Genomic DNA, 23,603 nt, shown 5'->3' with positions numbered 1-23,603 from the left:
AGCTGTGGAAATAACAGTACTTTGTTATTATACAATGCTGCATGCCTTTGACCATCAGTCAACCTTTCTGTGTCAACATTCCCTCATTTATAAGATTAGGACACCCACTTCATAGAGCTATTATGAAAAACCAAAATATCTCTGGATATAAAGACATTTAGAAAATTAATAGCATTTTAAAAGACAAGGCATTATTATATCATCATTACAAGTAAAATTCTGTCTCTTATTTCACAAAGAAGCCTTTTGCACTGTAAGCACAGAAAATCTAGAACTTAAGCACATCCTTATAACAATTATTACATTAATAAATTTAGTAAAGCTGTCCTAAATTATTCCAAATATGATTCTTGTAGAATGACATGTAAAGAGAACACTGAACTCTATTCACAAGTATGATTATAAATTTGGTGCTCAGGAAGGTATATGTGCTCTTTTGGTTCACTAGCAATGAGGGGGAATTTGGCTTATACTACAGTAATACTACAGTAATTTTGTTCAAATACAACCATGAAAGAATGTCAATAGTTAGAAGCATAGTAACATAACTACATTTTGGGCACAGTAAACTGCCATGTTTCATTACATGAAAACAATCAAGAGGATGGCATTCAAAACCCATGTTGTGTCCATGGTCTGGCTGTTGTTTTTTCTTTTTTTAACCATTGGGTAGGTCTTTTAATATACACATTAATTTCCTGTTAATTCTTAACACTGACAAAGATTTCTGAATTATTTATATTATTCTGAAAAAGAGCAGTTAAATAAAAAAAAGCTAACGAGGGGAGATTCTCAGTACATTCTACTAGTTGCCTTAAATCAGAACCATTATGTCAAAAGCAAGGACATCTGCAACAGTTCCCTTGCTAGATGAAAATTTAAAGTACACACCTATACACAAAACTACAAAGGTACATGACTATTTTTAAGCATCCATCCATGAATATGGTTGTATTTGCACATTCTTAAATAGATCTTTCTTCCTTTTTTTAAATCTGAGGACAAAGTTGATGAACTGCTTCATAATACGTAACCCTCCACTCACCCCCTTTTTAACTCTTGAAAAAAATCAATTACATTACTTACAAATCACTTCAATATCTGGTACTTTAATTTCTCGCAATTATATCTAATCAAAATTCCCTGAACTGCAGTTTAAACCAGATTCCTCTCATTTCTCTATCAAAGACAAGTAAAACCAGTATGATCAAAAAAGATTAAGCATATGCTTATGTATATTTAAACTGTCATCAATTCACTTTTCTGTGGATAAATTTCAAATATTAATAAAGTGGCATTTCTTTTAAGATGGATCTCACTATGTTGCCCAAGCTGGTCTCGAACTTCTGGGCTCAAGCAATCCTCCCACTTCAGCCTCCCAAAGTGCTAGGATTACAGGTGTGAGCCACTGTGCCCAGCCTAAAGCAGCATTTCTTTATTTCAGACATAGTTGCTTGAATTAAGCTAACAAAAGGTTATGTAGTAGATACAAATGATTTTTAAACAACTATCAATATTAAAGAGAAAATTAAACAATGAATTCATTTCCCTATCCACACACGGAGGCATTTTACCAAGTATTTTCTGAGCACCTATTCTGTGTGTCAGGCACTGAGTTAAGTGTTAGAAATAAAGATAAAGGACACATTTCCTGATTCCAAGGAGCTTACTGTCTAGTGAGAGAGACAGACAAGAAAATGAATATGTGGCAGAATTGCAGACCCATGTGCTGGTGCTATCAGAACATTCAATACATAGCAGAAGGAAAGACAGAAAGAAGCATCAAAAAAGGCTCCCTGGGAAAGCTGGTCCCTACATTGAGTCCTGAAAGATGGATGGGAGTTAGCTAGGGCAGGGGCAATCCAGATCAAGAAGAAAACATGTAAAACCCCCCCAAACCTAAAAGAACAGGGCCTCCTCCCAGGAGCACCCGGTAGTTCCTTAGAATTGGAATGTAGGGTGTGCATGGGAAAATATTAGGAGATAGGTAGGAAAGAAGGCACATGGCCATTTCACCGAGGGTCAGTTTGTACTACTGAGGATAATTCACATTTCCCCTTAAAATCTTACATAAACCACTAATGTCCTACCAGAATACTTTCCCATGGGGGCAGAAAATTGACATTACATTCAAGAATAATTTAACTTAAAATTAGTAAGAATAAAATTAATAGTGTTTTACTGTCTGTCATGTCCAAATTCTAACCTTCAAGGCACAACATCCATCTATAAACATTTCCCCTGATAGCAACTGGACTTGCAGTGTCACCGAACAATGACCTGAACCTCAGATTCTCTCTTCCCTTCTAGACCCCGAAAACTCACACACTTTAACCCCAAATCTCACAGTGAATCTCAAAGTCCCTTTTAATCACGTATTTTGTTTTTTAGGAACAGAAATCCAAGAATATATAGAGAGATTCATTTGTTTATGCGTATGCGTGTTTGTGTGTGTATGTATACATATAAAACAACACACACACATATATAAAACAATTTTGTGTGGGTATTTGGCAAATACTAAGAAAGTATTACTAAAATAGTTTGCTAAAAAACTAGCTTTTTTTAAAAAAGAAAAAGCTAAAATGGAAGATGATACAAAATACTATATCTCCACCTTTAGTAGTGTTGGTCATAACTCAATCCTGGAGTCATCCTTAATCTTGGTACATATCTATAGCAAGAGACACTGGTGATGAAATTTAGACAATTAAATTGGAGCGCCCATAATGTCTGCTCCAAGATATGTGCAAACCCAGCAGATGAGTCACTCAGTCTTAGCTAATTAACAAGGTAATCAGTACCAAGGGGAACAATCCTAGCGCGCGCACACACACACACACACACACACACACACACACACACAAATCAACCTTCAGAACTCTCAAAGAAACTCTAAGTTTAGGCCGGGCGCAGTGGCTCAAGCCTGTAATCCCAGCACTTTGGGAGGCTGAGACGGGCGGATCACGAGGTCAGGAGATCGAGACCATCCTGGCTAACACGGTGAAACCCCGTCTCTACTAAAAAATACAAAAAAACTAGCTGGGAGTGGTGGCGGGCGCCTGTAGTCCCAGCTACTCGAGAGGCTGAGGCAGGAGAATGGCGTGAACCCAGGAGGCAGAGCTTGCAGTGCTGAGACACGGCCACTGCACTCCAGCCTAGACAGAGCGAGACTCTGTCTCAAAAAAAAAAAAAAAAAAAAAAAAAAAGAAACTCTTAGCTTAGTGCCTTATACTGCAGTATAAAAACATACAGGGAAATCAAATACCATCCTCCAGCAACATCAAAAGGATGACCATTCTATATGAGCAATCCCATAGCTCTCTCCACTAAAAAGTCACAGATCGCACCATAGAAAGCAAAGGTGTCTGCTTTTAAGGCAGCAGTAAGAAAGTAGAGGCACTCTCTAGAAAACGATTATCATTAACTCTGAAAATCTGAATGAATAGATTTGATCTCATAGAGTTAGAGCATTCAGTTTTCTGTAAACATTGTAGATCAAAATTCCATGTTTTTTTATTCTTTAGCTCAGTGATAATTTCTACGTATTAATCTTACAACTGTGTCAAATTAATAAAGGGTCACTTAACCTTCATAATAAATCTCTAGTTTACAAATTTACTAATAAACAGTAATCCCTTAGCAGGGACAGAACTCTAGCATAATAAATACTTAACTTATGAAAAACACATATCATACAAAATCTTTAACCCAATATCCATTTACTAAAAAATACTGTGAAATTCAAAGGAATTGTTATTTCCCAAATAAATGCCAAGTTGTTCTTAATGTAATCGCTGAGTAACTTAAAATCAATTCAGTTTTTTCTATTACACTCATGGTTATAGGCAATGAAGTTTTTACTAAACTGAGCAACCGTAGGAGGTAAACCCACAAGTATGAATTTTACAATATTTTCCTTAATATGGTATACCTAACGGTTCTTAAAAAGCATTTGGCTTTATGGCTTTATTTTTTAAAACAACAAAATTTAAAGGCAAGTCACTCTAATTTCAAGCTTCATGTTAAATACACAAACTAATATTATTCAAACCATAAACATCAATAAAACACTAAAAGACATGTAAGAAAATCCCTAGGCATCTTCACTTTTTATATATAATAGCTTTAACCTATAACTAAATAAACACTAATGATGGATAACAGAAAAGTAAATAAAAGCTAGTCACGGAGGCTCATGCCTGTAATCCCAGCACTTTGGTCAAGGCAGGCAGATCACTTGAGGTCAGAAGTTCAAGACCAGTCTGACCAACACAATTAAACTCTGTCTCCATACAAAAATGAGCCAGGTGCGATGGTACATGCCTGTAGTCCCAGCTACTCAGAGGGCTGAGACGTGTGAATCGCTTGACCCTGGGAGGTGGAGGCTGCAGTGAGCTGAGATCATGCCACTGCACTCCAGGCTTGGTAACAGAGCGAGACAAAAAAAAAAAAAAGAAAGAGAAGACAAGACAAGACAAGACAAGACAAGAGAAAGAGAGGGAGGGAGGGAGGGAGGGAGGGAGGGAGGGAGGGAGGAAGGAAGGAAGGAAGGAAGGAAGGAAGGAAGGAAGGAAGGAAGGAAGGAAGGAAGGGAGGGAAAAGAAAAGAAGAGAAAAGAGAAAGAAAGAAAGAAAAAGAAAAGAAAGAAAAGAGAAAGAAAGAAAGAAAGAAAGAAAGAAAGAAAGAAAGAAAGAAAGAAAGAAAGAAAGAAAGAAAGAAAAGGTAAATTAAAAGGTATTTTTCAAAACTGAATATAGAAATGTATAAGTACAATTTACTATAACTCTGTACTTCCAAACTCAGGTGGATATGATGTTACTAGACTCATATTAAAAGTCTAAATATGGGCCAGGTGTGGTGGCTTACACCTGCAATCCCAGCACTTTGGAAGACTGAGGCAGGAGGACTGCTTGATGCCAGGACTTTGAGACCAGCCTGTGCAACATAGCAAGACATCGTCTCTAATTTTGTTTTAAAGTCTAATATTGATTATGTGTACATGAAATGTGTATACCATGTGTACATCGCCACCCGCCACATACACACTGATCAAAAGAAGCTATGCCAAATGCCAAGCAACTCTAACCCCCCAAAACAAACTGTTTCACAAATAGCTCATTTAAATGTTTCTGCATTTAAATCAACCTAAAATATTGATAAATGTACTCTCAAAGAAAACTAAATTTGCCTATTTATTCTCTACTTCTAGAGCAGTGCATTCAAAGTAATTGTTATAATCTAACACACCTGATTCAAGTATCCCACTAATAAAAATGTTTGTTCTGTATAGTCATCCCTTGGTGTATCTGGGTATTGGTTCCGGGGCCTCTGTATGGACCAAAACACGTGCACACTCAAGTGCCACAGTCGTCCCTGTGGAATCTGTGTATATGAAAAGTCAGCCCTTTGTATATGGAAATTTTGCATACCACAAACACTTTCTGGTTGACAAAATCCACCTATAAGTGGAGCCATACGGTTCAAACCCTGTGTTGTTAAAGGGTCAACTGTATATACGTTTTGTAACATGGCCCCTCACGAAATGCCAACAACAAAAAGTTTACCAGAAAAGTTTGCATCAGAGCACATCTATCCCTGTGATTAACTTTTATAGAGCTCTTAAAATAAATATTGTTCAAAAACTATTTAATGACAAAGACAAAATGTTCATGATATAAAATTAAGTATTAAGAAAAAAGGGCTGCGCGCAGTGGCTCATGCCTGTAATCCAGCACTTTGGGAGGCCGAGGCAGGCAGATCACCTCAGGTTAGGAGTTTGAGACCAGCCTGGTCAACATGATGAAACCCCATCTCTACTAAAAACATAAAAATTAGCCAGGGGTGGTGGCACATGCCTGTAATCCCAGCTACTCGGGAGGCTGAGGTAGGAGAATTGTTTGAGCCTGGGAGGCAGAGGTTGCAGTGAGCTGAGTTCACGCCACTGCACTCCAGTCTGGGCAACAGAGCAAGAGTAAGACTCTGTCTCAAAAAAAAAAAAAAAAAAAGAGAAGAAAAAAGGTAAAAAACTATTATTAAAAAAAATAAAGCTGGGCCGAGCATGTGGTTCACACCTATAATCCCAGCACTTTAGGAGGCCAAGTAGGGAGGACTGTCTGAGCCTGGGAATTCAAGATCAGCCTGGGCAATTTAGTGAGACCCTGTCTCTACAAAAAATAAAAAAAAAATAGCAGGGCATGGTGGCAAATGCCTGTAATCCCAGCTACTCGGGAGGCTGAGGTGGGAGGATCGCTTGAGCCCAGGAGGCCAACAGTGCAGTGAGCTGTGATCACGCCACTGCACTCTAGCCTGGGTGACAGAGTGAGACCCTGTCTCAAAACAGTAACAAACCACTAGATGCAATATGTATCCCTAGGTTGGATCCTGGAACAGAAAAAGAACATTAGTAGAAAAACAGAAGAAATGTAAATAGTCTGTAGTTTAGTTAATAGTATTGTACTAGTATTAATTTCTTAGTTTTAACACATATGCCACCGTTACATAAGATGTTAACACTAGGGGAAGCTAGGTGAAGGGCATATGGGAACTATCTTTACAACTTAACATTCTAAAATTATTCTAAAAAATTTTATTTTAAAAGTTGCTCTTCACATCCAGTAGCAAACTTGAAAGGATTTGCATTATTAAAAAATAACATTTTACACCAATTTTTCTCTCCCCTACCTCCACATAAAATACATAAACCCACACACAAAAAAACTAGATGAACACACCCTAAAATGTTAACACTGATTCATTTGGTGGTAGAACGAAAAGGATTTTTTCTTTTTATGTTTTCTAGTGTGTGAATTGCTTTTATAATCAATGAATTATTAACTAAAGAAAATACAAATCAATACTTACTGAAGAGTTCTTCAGAAACAAAAGCTGTAAGTGTCTAAGCAGAGCCCAAAGGCAGACTACATACAAAACACGTTTGGGCAGACTGTGAAAACACAGTGGCCAAGGGAAACTGCCAGGAGCATTTAAGTAGGGAAACTCTAATTAGTAAATGTTGGAAACCTGCCAACAAGCAGAACTTAACATCTACTCTCAGGTTAAAGTGCCTGAGGCCAACAAGCTATGCTCAAAATTCACATCTTAGGGGAATGAATGTCTTGAAAAGCACCCAATACTAAGAATTCATGGAGATACACAACCTGGGTTTACTTCAAACACAAATAATGCAGCTGGACACCTGGTACACAACTGCCCACTGAGAACTCCTAGAGACAGTCTTCAGTACCACAATATGTTCCCAAAGTTTTTCTTCCCTACTTCTTTCCTCTCTAACATCTTCCTACCACCTACGCCCATTCCTTAGCCCTAAGGCCTAAAAATGGCACCCTGGTGCCACCTAGCAACATGGGTAGAATTATCCAGGTCTAGAGACCACTAAAATTACAGAATCAAATCCTATTTCAGATGAGTAACAGATGCCTCCCACAAGCTTTTTTTTTTTTTTCCTGATACTTTTAAGAAAAACTATGTTCTAGTAACTCCATTAAGCCATAAGGGAAAATTTAATCAACAATAAATATTTTCCAATCAAAATTTAAAGGTACAATCATATTGTCCCTTAAAGAAAGTGCTAGTGGAATCAGATTACATTTTGATAAGAAATTTCTTCTAAGCTGTAATCAGCATAACTTACATATGTTAGGTTGCAAGCTCCTAAAATAACTCTAAGTGGGTCAGGCGCGGTGGTTCACGCATATAATCCCAGAACTTTGGGAGGCCGAGGCAGGTGGATCACGAGGTGAGCAGTTCAAGACCATCCTGGCTAACACAGTGAAACCCTGTCTCTAATGAAAGTACAAAAAATTAGCAGGGCGTGGTGGCGGGCGCCTGCAATCCCAGCTACTCGGGAGGCTGAGGCAGAAGACTCTTGTGTACCTGGGAGGCAGAGGTTGCAGTGAGCTGAGATCGTGCCACTGCACTCCAGCCTGGGCAACAGAGTGAGACTGAGATTCCGTCTCAAAAAAAAAAAAAAATCGCTCTAAGTGGCCTGTTCTGAGTTTTGTGTTGCTTTTTTAAAATAATTTGTAATTGTTTGTTTATGGGACACTCATTCTCAGCAGAAAGTATAGTAAGTCCTAGAACCACCACTTAATAAACATTTATATGCATTCCTTTTTCTTTTTTTTTTTGAGATGGAGTCTTGCTCTGCCGCCCAGGCAGATAGTGCAAGATATCTGGCTGATATCTTGAGAGCAAGATAGTGCAATGGCACGATCTTGGCTCACTGCAACCTCCACCTCTGGGGTTCAAGCAATTCTCCTGCCTCAGCCTCCCAAGTAGCTGGAATTACAGGTGTGCGCCACCATGCCCGGCTAAGTTTTGTATTTTTAGTAGAGACAGGATTTCACCATGTTGTCCAGGCTGATCTCGAACTCCTGACCTCGGGTGATCTGCCCACCTCAGCCTCCCACAGTTTACTCTTTTGAATCCTTGTGGACTCTATAATAAGGTATCTAGGATTAACTCAACGACGTACAAAGTAAGACACTACACTCAGAAGCAAAGGGGTCTTGTAAGTTAAAGTACCTGGCCTTTACTTCATGAGTTCTGTAACAGTGATTTTACGCATCAGAAGCCTTTGTTTCTTACTTTCCAGTTCATGGTTGTGTTTAAGACAGTAGACGTTACCTACCAAAAAAGTGATCCTCAGGTATGGTGGCCACTGTACTGTTATTGTTGTTACTTTGAAAATTAATAGACATATATCCTGTTTTTCATCAAAGCTGAGACATGACTGATTTTAAGACTGATATTTTATATACCACTGAGAAAGAAAAAAAGTCAATTTAACTATAATATGCCACTAATTGTAAGACACACTCAAATTTTAGTGAATCAAATTGGGAAATATCTCTTAGGATCAATAAAATATGTCATACAGTCAATGAAAGAACTATCAACACACTACAAATAACAGAAATGCAAAGTTGTTTGGACTGTCTTTTCTTTGCTCCTTCCCAGATGGTAAAGATAGTTACAATCAAGTGGTAGGATTTCAGAGCATCCAAGACTGATGTGATGTTCTTTTGAGCCCTTGCTAAATATTGATCTAAAAAACAATCTCATAATGCTGGGAACTATTTTCTCCATTTTTCAATGGGGAAATGAAGGTGAATAAATTAATCAAAATTTTACTAGAAGTCAAATTTAGAATGTTCAGTTTTCTGCTCTACCACATTAACAAAGACAATATGCACCCTTCCTCTAAAGGTTTCATGGTTTGCTTTCCTTCAGATTTACCTGGGTCTTAATTTAAACACGTACCAATCATCCATGGTGAAGGTAATTCTGAAGAGCCACATTCATAATTACACTTGAGCTCATCCCTCTGAAAACAACTACAATAACATATAATTTGGTAGTTTTGCTTGTTTGTTTGTTTTAAGACAGGGACAGGGTCTTGCTCCATTGCCCAGGCTGGAGTGTAGTGGGGCAATCAAAGCTCACTGCAGCCTTAACCTCTTGGACTCAAGTGATCCTCCCGCCTCAGCCTCCCAGAGTAGTTTGGATTACAGGTGTGCACCACCACACGCAGCTAATTTTTAAAATGCTTTGTAGAGACACGGTCTAGCAACGTTGCCCAGGGGGTCTAGAACTCCTAGCCCCACGCAATACTCCTGCCTTGGCCTCCCAAAGTGCTGGGATTTGAAAGCAACTTTGAGAATATTTCTTTCTTCTTTTTTTTTTTTTAAAAGACAAATGTCAAGAAAACAAATCTCAACAAAAAACAGCTGAAATTTCTAAGAAGATGTCTTATTCCGTCATACTCTCAAAATGTTTCTTCACCAATACTGGCTGAAAAGCTGTGTACTTTAATCTTTTTAAAAAGACTTTGAATAATTTAAAAGTCTTCAAACTTAATTCAACAGTTAGCTACAAATAATATTGGTTTCCTATAATTATGTACATAAAATACTCATGTTGAAGCCTTATAGTTTTAAATTTTCCACACGTAAATTACAAAATGGAATTCCCAGAAATGATTCATCCTTCTAAATAGAAAGTACACTATGGCTCAGGTGAGGTTTTAATTCTCATATAATTGACAAATGGCATACAATATCTCTGCTATCTCAATGTACTTTAAACACTACATTAGAATTTAAAATGAAATGCTTTGGTGGTTTTGCTTGTTTTGGGACTGGTCTTGCTCCATCGCCCAGGTTGGCAACATTGGAGATAATGTCTTCTAGAGAAATTTAGAATGCTAAAAACAAAGCCTTTCGTTTTAGACTTAGTGAAAATATGTACTTGAACACTAGAGAGATCTGAGTTCTTACTTAACCTCTCTGAATCTATATTTCCTCACAGGTTAAGTTAAAAATACTTCCTACCAACATTCCCTACACTTTATATGGTTCTTGCAGGTTCGGAAGTGGTTGTTGCATGCAATAACCATGAGGACTGAATTAAGTTACTGAACAATGAAGATGGGGAAAAAAAGGATGGATTAGAGTGATACTTAAGCGTTAGCCTTAATAATACCTGATGATTGGTTAGACTAGGAAGGAAAGCAGAAGTCAAGGAAAAATACTCACATTTTCAGCTGAGGTTGACAGTACATACATTGAGCCAGGGAACACAGGAAGGACACAAGGTTTAGAAAAGCATATAAGCTCAGTTTTGAGTGTACTTTGATGTCTGTGAGACATCTAAATAGAGATGCTCAGCAGACAAACAGAAATATAGGTGTGGAGATGGGAGAGAGATTTGGGAGTCATCAGCTTACAGATCCAAGCATAGGGACAGATGAGACTGCCCGTGCGAAGAAAAGTAAGACCTGCAGCAGCTCAGAAACACCAACATTTAAAGGAATTGTGAAAAAAAAAAAAGAGTGAAAAAAAGCCCACAAGGAGACTGGACATTCATTCTCCAAGAAACAAGAGGAAAACCCCCAAGAGTGTGGCATCACAGAAACCTAGGGGAAGACTGAGGCAAGGTGAGATGGGATTGAAAGAACATTGTCAAATCAATAAGGTAAGACTGTAGAAACCAGTGTGGAGAAGAAAATATTTAGCAATATGGAAGAGCAGAACAGAGACAGACAACTGTCTTCAAATTTCCATCTTATGGCATAATAGGCTTGATTTGCTCCTGAAATAGGAGACAGACCAAATGACAGAAGTCTATGCAAATGGAACAAAGTTCTATCTACCCAACAAAGAACTGAGTTCCCTTTAAATGCTGAGTTACCAATCGCGGACAGTGTTTCAGTCGAGTCCATTACTGTAAGAAGTATGATGTTGTCTCTAAAAACAAAATGAATTAAATACACAAAATTAACAACAACAAAGTTGTGATGATTTTTCTCTAAAAACTCAAGTGTGATGTTGTCTCTAAAAACAAAATGAATTAAATACACAAAATTAACAACAACAAAGACGTGATGATTTGAGTTTTCTTTCAATTGAAATAAATTTCAAGGACTAAACTAAATCTGAACTACTTTACATTAAAGGGAACAAAAAGACACAACAAAACAGCTTTAAAATACTTAATATAAAGCATATTTCTTAAATTATTTCTGAAGTTATAAAATATATTCAATTAACTGTAAGTAAAACACATAAAAAAGATAAAAAGCATTTTTAACTTTGTAAGTCTAAAGTAAAACATTTAATATGATATAAAACCTCTAAAGTCTTCACCAAATTTTATGGTTAATTTTTAGCTGTACTAATTCTGTTTAATATCATTAAAATCTACCCAACTGAGTTTTCATAATTTTCTACCACTAAATAATTATGTTCTCCATTTCTCTCTTTGCTATATTTTTAAACTTGAAGCACATACGTGTATTTGTTTGTTTTAAGGTAGGGCTTAAAAGTTATCTGCAATGCTGTATATTTTCCATTTGACCCTCCAAAGCAACTCTCTAACCTTCTCTACTCTACTCTGCGCCCTAGGAGCCTCACCCGCATGGAGGCACCAGCAGACCAGATTGGCTGTGGTTCCCTTCCTTACGGAGGTTCTTCTAGTAATGGCCCCTGTTAGGCAGCTCTCTCACATACTGATAGCTCTTGCTGACTCAGGTAATCACTTGACCTCTCTCTTTCCCTTTTTAGACACCTAGGAGTGTTAAGAGCTGTTCCTAGCAGCCCAGTGTTCCTAGCAAACCTGGCTAACATCACGTGCTGATTTCCCTTAACCTGCCCATAATGTGTAAATAATCCCTTTATTAAATTCTTTTCCATTACAGGGTTCCTGCCAGAACCCTGACTTAAAGCAGTTGTTATTGATGTTTTCAATACAGTAATTATATATTACACTATAATCAGTGGAAAAGATACCTTATGAGAAAAAAGCCACGATCACCAGCTTTTACATTTCTTAGTCAAACCAACTAAACTCCTAAGAATTGAAAATAAAAATTACCAACCTAAAAATGTTTGAAAGAAGGAATTACTTATTTTATTAAGATTAATATCCAAAAATCTTGCAGTCACCCTTCACACCTTACTCTCTCACATCCCATATCCAATCCATCAATCCTTTCAGATCTATCTTCAAAATATATCCAAGTTCAACCACTGCTTAACATTTCCACTATTTCTTCACTGGTCCAAGTTACCAATATTTCTTTATGAATTTTTCCCAACTGCCTTCTAATTGGTCTTTGCCTCTGATTGTCCTGCTCTAGTCTTTTCTCACCAGAGCAACCAGATTAATTCTGTTAAAAAGTATTAATACAGGAGCTTGGTGCAGTGGCTTACACCTGTAATTCCAGCAACTTGGGAGGCTGTGGTGGGTGGATCACTTGAGACCAGGAGTTTAAGACCAGCCTGGGCAACAGCACAAGAACCCATCTCTAAAAAAATGAAAAAAAACCTTAGCCAGATGTGGTGGTATGCACCTATAGTCCTAGCTACTTATTAGGAGGCTGAGATGGAAGGATCCCTTGAGCCCAGAAGTCGGAGGCTGCAGTAAGCCATGACTGTGCCATTGTACTCCAGCCTGGGTGAGAAAACAAGATCCCGACTCAAAAAAAAAAAAAAAGTATTAATGGATATTTTTCTGAAAATGGTAAAAATCGTAACTCTCAAAAAACAGTAAAACAAACATATGTCAAAGATATAATTTAAGTCATTAATAATAGAATTAGTAAGACGTTACAACTGGTTCAGAGGAACATTCCAACAACTACACATACATAGGGAATAAGGAGTTCTGAAAGAAATTTACAAATAGATGCAAAACAGGTATATTCACAGGTAGTATCAACTGCATTCTACTGGGGATAATTTATATTTATTTTCATGAATAAGATTTACTTGCATTTTCTACTTTTTTATTGTGGTAAAATACACATAAAATTTACCATCTTAACTATCCATCATCCATCTCTGTAACTCTTTTTTTCTTTTCGAGACAGGGTCTCACTCTGTCAACTAGGCGGGAGGGCAGTGATGTGACCATAGCTCACTGCAGCCTTGACATCCTGTGCTCAAGGGATTCTCCTTTCTCAGCCTCTCAATTAGCTAGGACGACTGGCACATCCCACCATGTGTGGTTAACTTTTTAATGTTTTGTAGAGGCAAGGTCTCACTATGTTGCCTAGGCTTCTTTTCATCTTGTAAAACTGAAACTCCACAGCTGTTAAACAGTAACTCCCTCCTCCTCCCACCCCCTGACAACAACCATTCTACTTTCTCTCTAATTTTGACTATACTACCTCCTTCACATAAGTAGAATCACATAGCATTTGTCTTTGTGTGACTGGCTTATTTCACTTAGCGTAATGTCTTCAAGGTTCATCCATGACGCAGCATATTACAGAATTTCCTTCCTTTTTAAGGCTGAATGATATTCCACTGCATCTATATACCACATTTTACTTACCCATTCATCCGTCAATGAACACTTGGGTTGCTTCCACCTTTCGGCTACTGTGTACAAATAGATATGGGTGTACAAATACCTTAAGACCCTGCCTTTGGTTCTTTTGGATATACTCAGAAGTTGAATTGCTGCATCATATGGTAATTCTGTTTTTAATTTTTTGAGGACCACAAAACTGCACCATTTTATATTCTCACCAACAGTGCATAAGGTTTCCAATTTTTCCACATCCTCACCAACATTTGTTACTATTTTCTAAAAAAATAGTAGCCATCTGTGGCCAGGTGCAGTGGCTCACACCTGTAATCCCAGCACTTTGGGAGGCTGAAGTAGGCGAATCTTGAGGCCAGGAGTTCGAGACAAGCCTGGACAACAGGGTAAAACCCCATCTCTACTAAAAATACAAAAATTAACCAGACATGGTGGCACATACCTGTAATCCCAGCACTTTGGGAGGCCAAGGTGAGTGGATCACTTGAGGCCAGGAGTTCAAGACCAGCCTGGGTAACACAGCAAAACCCTGTCTCTACTAAAAATACAAAAATTTAGCCAGGTGTGGTGGTGCACACCTATAGTCCCAGCTACTTGGGAGGCTGAGATGTAAGAATCACTTGAATCTGGGAGGCGGAAGTTGCAGCAAGCTGAGATCATACCACTGTGCTCCAGCCTGAGCAATACAGCAAAACTCCGTCTCAAAAAAAAAAAAAAAAAAAGAGTAGTGTGAGGGTAATATAATGAGTATGAGGGTAGTATCTCACTGTATTTCTGATTTGCATTTCTCTAATAATTGGTGACGTTAAACACCTTTTCATATGCTTACTGGCCTTTGTATATCTTCTTTGGTGTAATGTCTATTCAAGTCCTTGGCCCATTTTTAAATTAGTTTTTGGTTTTGAGTTTCAAAAGTTTTTTCTTGTATTGTTTCTGTCTTTGGTGTTACATCCAAGACACCACTGCCAAATTCAATGTCATGAAGCATTTGCCCTACATTTCCTTACAACAGTTGTACACTTTTGATTCATTTTAAGTTAATTTTTGTATATAGTGCTAGATGAAGGTCCAACTCCATTATTTTGTATGTAGATATCCAGTTTTTCCAGCATCACTTGTTGAAGAGACTGTCCCTTTCCCACTGAATAGTCTTGGTACCCTTGTCAAAAATTATTTGCCCATATATGCAAGTGTTTATTTCTGGTTTTTTTTTTTTTTTTTTGAGACGCGGTTTCGCACTGTCACCCAGGCTGGAGTGCAGTGGCACGATCTCGGCTCACTACAACCTCCGTCTCCCGGGTTCAAGCAATTCTCCTGCTCAGCCTCCCAAATAGCTGGGATTACAGGCCTCCACCACCACGCCCAGCTAATTTTTTGTATTTTTAGTAGAGATAGGGTTTCACCATGTTGGCCAGACTGGTCTCAAACTCCTGACCTCGAGATTCACCCGCCTTGGCCTCCCAAACTGCTGGGATTACAGGTGTGAGCCACCACGCCAGTCTATTTCTGGGTTCTCTATTCTATTCCATTGGGCTATATGTCTGCCTAAATTTATGCCAATACCATGCTGTTTGATTACTGTAGCTTTGTAGTAAGTTTTGAAATCAGGAAGTGTGAATCAACAGCTTTGTTCTTCTTTTTCAAGATTGTTTTAGCTATTGACAATCCCTTGATATTCCATATGAATTGTAGAATGGGCTTTTCTAAATTTGCAAAAATCATCATTGCAGTTTTGATAGGAATTGCACTGATTCTGTAGATTATTTCTAGTATTCATATCTTAACAATATGAAGGCTTCCAATCCATGAAAAGCAGATGTTTTTCATTTATTTAATTTCTTTTAGCAATGTTTTATAGTTTTTGTTGTAAAAATCTTTTACTTCTTCGGTTAACTCGTATTTTATTCTTTTTGATGCTATTGTAAACAAAATTGTTTTCTTAATTTCCTTTTCGTATTGTTCATTGTTAGATGAAACTGCTAACGCTTTAGGATTTTTTATACATAAGATTGTATCATCTGTAAACAGAGATTACTTTACTTCTTTCCAATTTAGATGGCTTTTCTTTTTCTTGCCTAATTGCTCTGGATAGAATACACATTACAATATTTAATAGAATTGGTGAAAGTGGGAATCCTTGCCTTGTTCCTGATCTCAGAGGAAAATCTCTTTTCAGTCTTTCACCAATGAATATGACATTCACTGTATTTTTCATATATGGCTTTTACTATGTTGAAGTAGTTTCCTTTTATTTTTTATTTATTTATTTATTTATTTTCAAGATGGAGTCAGGCTGGAGTGCAGCGGCATGATCTCGGCTCACTGCAACCCCCTCCTCCTAGGTTCAAGTGATTCTCCTGCCTCAGCCTCCTGAGTAACTGGGATTACAGGTGTACACCACCACGCCCAGCTAATTTTTACATTTTTAGTAGAGATGGGATTTCACCATGTTGGCCAGGCTGGTATCAAACTCCTGATCTGAAGTGACTCACCCACCTCAGTCTCCCAAAGTGCTAAAATTACAGGCATGAGCCACCACACCTGGCTCCTTTTATTTCTAATTTTAGTGTTTTTCTTTTTTAATCATGAAAGGATGCTGAATTTTGTCAAATGTTTTTTCTGCATCAATTGACACGATCATGTGGTTTTCTCCCATTCATACTTTTAATGCATACATTACATTGAACAATTTTCATATGTTGAACCATCTACGCATTCCAGGAATAAGTCCCACTTGATCATGGTATATAATCTCACTGATATGCTGCTGAATTTGGTTTCACTAGTATTTTGTTGAGGATTTTAACATCAGTATTTATGATTCAATCGCATTTTTAAGAAGTTTTCTGTTAAGTTCCAGTACTCTAAAAAAAAAGAAGCCTTCCTACTCCGCCCCTGCCCTGCCCACAAAATGAGACAGAGATAAACTCAATGGCTGAGCTAGACAGAACACCCATTTGCCATTTTTTTGTCCACTTCAACGTGGTTCACAAGTTTTCCTAACAAAATCCTGCAATGGCTCCCCCTATTCCTCTGAGAATAAAAATTAAGGACTTTTCAATGGTCTCTATGAGATCCTAAATTTTTTAGTAACATTTTCTGCCTCTCCTGTTCCACTACTGATCATGTACTTTAAAATTCTTCACTCTCCATACTCTGCTCCAGCCACAACGGCCTCCTTGCTGTTTCTAGAATACACTAAGTATGTTCCTATCTCAGGTCCTTTGCAACTACTGTTCCTTGTACCTGGAATGCTCTTCTACCAGATATCAGCATAGTTTCCTCCTTCACTTGCTTCAGGTTTTTGTTCACAAATCAATTTATTAAAGAATTTTCCTGAGCACTCTACACATGAAATAGATAAGCCCTTACCCACTAGCTTATGATGATACACCTTTTCCTCTTTCCCTACTACATTGTTCTCAAAATGCCTTACCACCAAGTGGCATACGACATATTGACTTGTTTTTTTATTCTCTATCTTCACTCCACTGCCGCCACAAAACGTAAACTCCATAGTGGCAAAGATTTTGTTTTGTTCACTGAAATATCCTCGATGCCTGAAGAGTGCCAGACAGATATTAAATGCTTAATAAGTTTTAGTTGAATGAATAATATCAGATATTGTTTAAAAATAGCAACATTCTTATTCATAAAATTTGTTTCTGAATTTCTGCAATGTACAAACATATCAATAAAACTACAACCAAATGCTTTTACATTTTTACTTATTAACATATGTTACTTAATAGTTACTTATTGAGATGACTTGCAAAAATGGGGCTCAAAATTATCACTTAGATTTGTCTGTACACTGACAGCTATCTCAAGAAAAATAATTTGAAATTTAAGATACAGTATCACAAAATTTGTTTTAGAAGCAATGCTACCATGTTGTTATCAAAGTGAGCAAGTATACTCATAAGACTGAGGTAGCACCAGATGGTTTCCTTTTTGTACTATAGATTCAAAAACTGTCATTTGGATTATAGTTATTATAGCAGATGTAACTCCTGAAGACTCTATCTGGGTAAGTCAACCGCCTAAGAGTCATTATCCAAGCCACAGTATTTCCTCCAAGCTAGGTCACTCTTTGACGTTTTACAGTCTTGGGATGAGCCTAGGTGAAGGTGAAGATACTCTAAGAGTAAAACAATTGTTTATGTTGGATTTCTCATCCTACAACTTTTCCTAAGCTCTTTCATTTTCTTTTTCTTTTTTTTTTTTTTTAGCTCTTTCATTTTCTAACATTAAAAGGTACTTAATACTAACAGAATTTACTTTGAATGTATTTGAACTACCTGCCATATGCAATTCCAACAACAACATCTTTGATCTTAGTTATTTCAGTGAAAACAGAAATATGGTTACATAAGGTTGAAAGTACAAGTTTGGAACATCACAGACCAACGAAATAATGTTTTAGCTACAAACAATATTAGTTTAAATATTTTTTCTTTACATACCCTGATTCATTCAAAAATCTGTTTGAAAAAATAAAGAATTTCAGAGCTAGTCTTTTTTCTGTATACTTTTTTCCTATATACTTTAATAACCTCTAGATTACTTACAATACAAATGCTATCTAAATAGTTGTTATGCTGTATTTTGTAATTTTTTATACTGTTTTCTATTTCAAATAATTTCAATCCGTGGCTGATTGAATTTGCAGGTGTGGAACCTTGGATACGAACAACCAACTATAAATCAAAGGTAAAGGCATCATAAAGTATGGTTTTAAATTCCTCTAGTTGATAAGGCTGAACCTGTTTACGATTGGGTCTGACAGCATGCACATTTTCACTTTTTAATTAGAATGCTGCAAATTAATATGTTTGTTATACTAAGTATGTCTGTCAGTAAAGAAAAATATTCAGAACATACTCCCCTGCCATCTATATCTGGTTTTAGAGGCAATAAATGCTCCTAATATATGGCCCTGATAACACCTGCTTTAATAATAAAAAGATAATCAAATCATCTTTCGAGTGTGTGAGGAAAAATTCTGAAAATGGAGAAATAACTTATTTGAAACCAATCTCTTTAAATTATAAAAAATGTGTTAGAATTACATCAGAGCATAAGACTTTTTATATAAAGTTACTAAATTTATATCAAAACCACTTCCCCTGAATTAACAATAATACAGTGTTACTTTTTTTTTTTTTTTTTTTAAGACAGGGTCTCACCCTGTCGCCCAGGCTGGAGTGCAGTGGCACAATCTTGGCTCACTGCAACCTCCACCGCCAGGGCTTAAGTGATCATCCTGCCTCAGTCTCCTGAGTAGCTGGGACTACAAACACATGCCACTGCACCTGGCTAATTTTTGTATTTTTGTACGTTTTATGTTTTATTTATTTTTTTTGAGACGGAGTTTCACTCTTGTTGCCCAGGTTGGAGTGCAATGGCATGATCTCGGCTCACCCCATCCTCCTCCTCCCAGGTTCAAGCAATTCTCTTGCCTCAGCCTCCCGAGTAACTGGGATTACTGGCATGTGCCACCATGCCCAGCTAATTTTGTATTTTTAGTAGAGACGGAGTTTCTCCATGTTGGTCAGGCTGGTCTCGAACTCCTGACCTCAGGTGATCCGCCCGCCTTGGCCTCCCAAAGTGCTGGGATTACAGGTGTGAGCCACCACCCCCGGACTACTTTTTGTATTTTTAATAGTGAAGGAGTTTTGTCATGTTGCCCAGGTTGGTCTCAAACTCCCGGACTCCAGAGATCCACCTCCCTCAGCTTCCTAAAGTACTAGGATTACAGGTGTGAGCCACTGCACTTGGCCCAGTGTTACTTTTGTACCAGTAACTATACTAGAATACAGACTAACTGGGCCTAATAACATTAATGCTATATTCTTTATTTTTACAGAGTAGGCCAAATACACACATATACACACACTTCCTTTAAAACAAAAACAGCTAAATTATACATTCTAAGGTATTTTGTATAATTTTCATAAGAATTTTGGTTACCCTGAAGTTTAAAAATTTGAAATATTAAAGAAGTTAAGATTTTAATAAACACAACTTTCTACCGTTTGTGTGAGTAGGCCTTCAGATGGCAGCAAATGCAACATAATAAATGTTGGGCCTGTTTGTAAGAACTGGTTATCTGATATCCTCTTTTACTAAATTTTTTAAAACATGGGTTGCTCCAGGGGAAATACACATTCAAGAGTGGAATGTGATCTAAAATCTAATAAAAGTTGCAAAGTAGGTGACTTCTAGGTTTAAAAAAATACTTGAGGGACTCAGTTTTGTGGTTTTTTAAAAAAACAAACTTCATTACATTTAGTCATCATGTCTCTTAAGGATCCTCTTGGCAGTAACAGTTTTTCAGATTTTTCTTGTTTTTGATTATCCTGACCATGTTCAGGAGCACTGGTAAAATATTTTGGAGAATGTCCCTCCTCTCTTGGAATTTGACACTTTTCTCATAATTAGACTGGGAGTATGGGATTTGGGGAGGAGGATCACAGAGATAAAGTGCCATTTTTTATCACAACATAGCCCTTGAAACATATTATCAACATGATTTATCACTGTTGATGTTACCCCTGACAACCTACCTGGCTGTCAGATTTCTCCGCTGTGAAGTTACTTCTCCCTGAACTCTTCTGTACTTCTTGGAAAAAGTACTGAACTTCTTGGAAGGAAGGCATGCACAGCCCACACTTAAGGATTAGGGAATTGTGTCTCACCATGATGAAGGTGGAGTATTGACAAATTACTTGGAGTTCTTCTGTACAGGAGATTTGTCTCTTCTCCATTTATTTATTTATTTATTTATTTATTTATTTATTTATTCATTCATTCAATCACTTATTCATATCAGTATCAGTCCATGGATATTCATTTTATACTCTGGGTTATAATCCAATACTACTTTATACTTTACTTATTTTCTTGTTCAAATTATTCCAACTTTGATCATTGTGAGCTCTTTTAAGTGACTCCTATGCCCCCTTTGACCTAGTCCCATTTTGTGGGTTTTTTGTTAAAGCCCTTCTTTACTTTTTTTTTTGGCACTACAAGATGTTCTAAGCTGATCTTGTCTATCTTTTTATTATTTTTTGAGACACAGTCTCACACTGTCACCCAGGCTGGAGTGCAGTGGCACGATCTTGGCTCCCTGCAACCTCCACCTCCTGAGTTCAAGTGACTCTCCTGCCTCAGCCTCCCAAGTAGCTGGGATTACAGGTGCCCGCCACCCTGCCCAGCTAATTTTTTGTATTTTTAGTAGAGATGGGGTTCCACCATGTTGGCCAGGCTGGTCTTGAACTCCTGACCTTGTAATTTGCCCGCCTCAGCCTCCCAAAGTGGATCTTAGACGTCTGTTTCTTGCCCTAGTCCTAGATCGAGCCATTTTTCCAAGGAACCCTGGTCCTTTTTAAAGGAGAAGGGTACAGATTCAGCATCCCTAATTGGAAAATCTGAGAATTTCTGAGCACCAAGATGACACCACAGGTGGAAAATTTCACACCTGACTTCACATGATGTGTGCACAAAATTATTTAAAATATTGTATAAATCACCTTCAGGCTATGTGTATAAGGCATATATGAAACATAAATGAATTTTGTGTTTAGACTTGAGTCCCATCCCCAAGATATCTCATTATGTATATGCAAATACTTAGAAATCCAAAAACACCCCTGAAATCCAAGCAGGCACGGTGCTCACGCTTGTAATCCCAGCACTTTGGGAGGCCAAGAACAGCCTGGAGTTCAAGAACAGCCAGGAGTTCAAGAACAGCCAGGAGTTCAAGAACAGCCTGGCCAGCATGATAAAACCCCATCACTACTAAAAATACAAAAAATTAGCCAGGCATGGTGGTATGTGCCTGTGATCCCAGCTACTTGGGAGGCTGAGGCAGAAGTTGCAGTGAGCTGAGATCATGCCACTGCACTCCAGCCTGGGCAACAGAGTGAGACTCTGTCTCAAATCAAAACAAAACAAAACAAAACACCCTGAAATCCAAAACACATCTGATCCCAAGCATTTAGGATAAGGATAAGGATAATCAACTAGTAATAGAAACCAAGATTTGGGTTCTTGGTGCGCTCTTGCTATTGGGTGTCATTGCATCTAGGAGGGCCTCTGTGTAACTAAATTTTATGTTATTTTGTGGGGAATCTGCATAACAAAATATAGAAATAAACTCATGGAGAATAGACTAAGACCATGAAGTTGAAAGATTATACAATTATAGATAGGGTATTATCACTTTTTATGAATGTGTTTTGAAAATAATGCATCTGAATAACATAAGGGAACCTAAATTTTTAAAAATATAAACTTAACACATGTCATTTTTGTTGCAAAGAGAAAAAGGTGACAAATGTATAATATCAGGAATAAAAGAGGAAGTTCAGTAGAATCCATCTTAATTCAAATGGACATGAAGTTAGTTGGATAATGCAGGAAATTAAAACACACATACCACCCTCACACACACCCCTTACCTTAAACATTTTATTTTAGCTTAAACATATAAAAAGGCATGAATTTACCAAACTTAAGGCCAGGGCCTTTTTTTGTTAATGGGAGACGGCTGATTAGAATTCTGTATTATGTTTCTCATACAAACCTTACATAAGTTGTATGTTATTTGAAATGGATCAAGGGATTCTATTTCTAGCAACATGGTAGGTTAGATGTCCAGACTGACTCTACTGCTGGAATCTACAATGCTTTATATACATATTTTTAAAATTTTATTATTAAATGTTTTCCTAATCTGGCACAAATGTAAAAAGCTACGAAAGGTGGCTCTTGACTTTAGGGTAATTTCATAATGCTGCTTAGAAAACTGCAGACTGCGGGAGACAGACTATATAGTCCAAGACTGCCTTGCATACAGTTGCAAATCCCCAAATCCACAAAGTACAAATGAATGAGCAGCAAACCTACCTTGCAGAAGGTGACAGCAAGTAAACTTCCCTGCTTGACCTTGATGCTGGTAAAAAGAAGAAAATCTCCTGCAAGAATTTATAACTATAAGCCAGCTCTTAAATGAGTTTGTGGAGATGAAAAAGGACAAAAAGGCATAAGTAACATGAAAAATAGACTATATGTCTAATTAGAGTTATAAAAGGAGAAAATAAGAGGCATTATTCAAAGAGATAATGGTTAAGAATTTTCCACAATTATTCAAAGACATTATTATCCTCAGATCCAGGAACTCCCAAAGAATCCCAAGTGGGATTACAAAAAATAAAATGAGGAAATGAAAAAAATAATGCCTCAATACATTATACAAAACTGCAAAACACTAAATGGGAAGGAAAAAAAGGCTTAAGACAGCCAAATAAAAGGGTGATTACTTACAAAGGAAGGGCAATTAAGACTTCTCAACAGCAATACTGGCAGTCAAAGGACTGGAATAATGTCTTCAATATGATGAGAAAACAGAATTCTACACACAGAGAAACTACCTTTCAAGAATGAAGTTGAAATAAAGACATCTTTAGACAAAGAAAAAAGTGTCTTTTTCACCAAATGATCTTCACCGAAAGAAATTCTAAAGAACATACTTCAGGTAGAAAAAAAATTATCATAGACGAAAGGTCTCAGATCCAAAAAGGAACAATGAGCCAAGAAAACAGTAATTAGGTAAATAAATTTAAACAAAGGTTTACTACCTAAAACAGTAATTTGTCTAAAATTCTGTATGTATGCATAAGAAGAATATGCCAAAACTAAGATAACAGACAACAATGTTACAGGTTGGGAGGAAAACAACCAGAGTG

At 37.3% G+C, this 23,603-nt stretch overlaps 1 protein-coding gene across 7 annotated transcripts in view; it reads right to left on the bottom strand.

Moving 5' to 3' along the window:
- Positions 1-23,603, bottom strand: part of FRS2 (fibroblast growth factor receptor substrate 2) — a 110,391-nt gene that overhangs the window by 19,900 nt on the left and 66,888 nt on the right. Inside the window, exon 4 of one of the 7 annotated variants that reach the window (XM_008003985.3) lies at positions 22,765-22,832. The exons of 4 other annotated variants lie outside the window; for them this stretch is intronic. The gene's annotated coding sequence lies outside the window, so the exon portion shown is untranslated. Of the gene's footprint in view, positions 1-11,176; positions 11,339-14,293; positions 15,045-22,764; positions 22,833-23,603 lie in introns of those variants that run through there. 2 more of the 7 variants (XM_073020943.1, XM_073020941.1) reach the window with 2 other exon arrangements.

The sequence above is a fragment of the Chlorocebus sabaeus genome, chromosome 11 (genome assembly GCF_047675955.1).
Source record: "Chlorocebus sabaeus isolate Y175 chromosome 11, mChlSab1.0.hap1, whole genome shotgun sequence".
In the NCBI taxonomy this organism is placed as follows: domain Eukaryota; kingdom Metazoa; phylum Chordata; class Mammalia; order Primates; family Cercopithecidae; genus Chlorocebus; species Chlorocebus sabaeus.
Note: the sequence above shows the minus strand (reverse complement) of the source record. Positions and strands in the feature narration are given on the sequence as shown.